Genomic DNA, 2,500 nt, shown 5'->3' on the forward strand with positions numbered 1-2,500 from the left:
AATTCTTGGTGCACAAAAGTTTTGAGTTCGGAGGGTTTTGCACATGGCCAAGGTTGGCGGTGCACCGCGGCATAGCTAAATGGCTTGGTGGGGAGTTTTGTGAAAAAATGAAATTCGTGGTTTTTGAGATGTGAGGGTTGGAATGGCCTCCAAATGCCCCCAAATGAATACCATGAAATTCTTGGTGCACGAAAGTTTTGAGTTCGGAGGGTTTTGCACATGGCCAAGGTTGGCGGTGCACCACGGCATAGCTAGATGGCTTGGTGGGGAGATTTGTGAAAAAATGAAATTCGTGGTTTTTGAGATGTGAGGGTTGGAAAGGCCTCCAAATGCCCCCAAATGAATACCATGAAATTCTTGGTGCACGAAAGTTTTGAGTTCGGAGGGTTTTGCACATGACCAAGTTGGTCGGTGCACCGCGGCATAGCTAGATGGCTTGTGTGGAGTTTTGTGAAAAAATGAAATTCGTGGTTTTTGAGATGTGAGGGTTGGAATGGCCTCCAAATGTCCCCAAATGAATACCATGAAATTCTTGGTGCACGAAAGTTTTGAGTTCGGAGGGTTTTGCACATGGCCAAGTTGGTCGGTGCACCGCGGCATAGCTAGATGGCTTGTGTGGAGTTTTGTGAAAAAATGAAATTCGTGGTTTTTGAGGTGTGAGGGTTGGAATGGCCTCCAAATGTCCCCAAATGAATACCATGAAATTCTTGGTGCACGAAAGTTTTGAGTTCGGAGGGTTTTGCACATGGCCAAGGTTGGCGGTGCACCACGGCATAGCTAGATGGCTTGGTGGGGAGATTTGTGAAAAAATGAAATTCGTGGTTTTTGAGGTGTGAGGGTTGGAAAGGCCTCCAAATGCCCCCAAATGAATACCATGAAATTCTTGGTGCACGAAAGTTTTGAGTTCGGAGGGTTTTGCACATGGCCAAGTTGGTCGGTGCACCGCGGCATAGCTAGATGGCTTGTGTGGAGTTTTGTGAAAAAATGAAATTCGTGGTTTTTGAGATGTGAGGGTTGGAATGGCCTCCAAATTCCCCCAAATGAATACCATGAAATTCTTGGTGCACGAAAGTTTTGAGTTCGGAGGGTTTTGCACATGGCCAAGGTTGGCGGTGCACCACGGCATAGCTAGATGGCTTGGTGGGGAGATTTGTGAAAAAATGAAATTCGTGGTTTTTGAGATGTGAGGGTTGGAAAGGCCTCCAAATGCCCCCAAATGAGTACTGTAAAAGTGTTGGTGCACAAAAGTTTTGAGTTCGGAGGGTTTTGCACATGGCCAAGGTTGGCGGTGCACCACGGCATAGCTAGATGGCTTGGTGGGGAGATTTGTGAAAAAATGAAATTCGTGGTTTTTGAGGTGTGAGGGTTGGAAAGGCCTCCAAATGCCCCCAAATGAATACCATGAAATTCTTGGTGCACGAAAGTTTTGAGTTCGGAGGGTTTTGCACATGGCCAAGTTGGTCGGTGCACCGCGGCATAGCTAGATGGCTTGTGTGGAGTTTTGTGAAAAAATGAAATTCGTGGTTTTTGAGATGTGAGGGTTGGAATGGCCTCCAAATTCCCCCAAATGAATACCATGAAATTCTTGGTGCACGAAAGTTTTGAGTTCGGAGGGTTTTGCACATGGCCAAGGTTGGCGGTGCACCACGGCATAGCTAGATGGCTTGGTGGGGAGATTTGTGAAAAAATGAAATTCGTGGTTTTTGAGATGTGAGGGTTGGAAAGGCCTCCAAATGCCCCCAAATGAGTACTGTAAAAGTGTTGGTGCACAAAAGTTTTGAATTGGATGCATTTTGCACTTGGCCAAGTTGGTCGGTGCACCGCGACTAGATAGCTTGGTGCCAAAATTTGTCAAATTTAAGACCTTGGCCAAACTGAATGAAATTTTGTGGGGAGGTTCCTGATATTGTTTAGTGGTGGACTGGAAAAAATGAGGTCGAAATTCGAAGTCTACATGTGCTTTTCTATTTTTCCCGATTTTACACATACCCGGTAAGTAAAAAAAATAAAAAAAATAGTTCCCCTTCGAGAAAAATTATGAAATTTGGTGAGCAAGGAGATACCATTATTCTACGAATTACTGCAAAAAATCGCATCAAAATTCGAAGTATAGCCCGAGATATGGACTTATGTCTGCTCAAAAAAAGTGTATCTACTTGTACAATTTTGCCTTTTGCATATTAACCTCTTATAGGGGGGGAGTGCTCCTTGAGCCGGCCAGCTCCACACTGGCAGGTTTTAAAGGGAGCTTGATGAGGCCTCCCCCCTCACGTGGTGCGTGCGTTAGCATGTTTATCATGGCACAACTAGCCTCTTCATAGTTGTTGAGCTTTATTAATACCAACACACGGTCGTCACTGATCGTTGGTTAGCTCGGCAGCTAGTCCCTCGGATATTGTGGAAAGTTATTTTCATGCCTAGCGATGCTTGACCCTGCGTCACTTGATGTTTCCATTTGCTTGCTTGCCCATGGTAGGTGGGGGGTGGACCGTCTTGTGGT

Source organism: Vigna unguiculata, unplaced genomic scaffold, assembly GCF_037176805.1.
Source record: "Vigna unguiculata cultivar grain cowpea cultivar isolate G323 ecotype 2 unplaced genomic scaffold, ASM3717680v1 ptg000010l_ERROPOS18658307+, whole genome shotgun sequence".
NCBI lineage: Eukaryota > Viridiplantae > Streptophyta > Magnoliopsida > Fabales > Fabaceae > Vigna > Vigna unguiculata.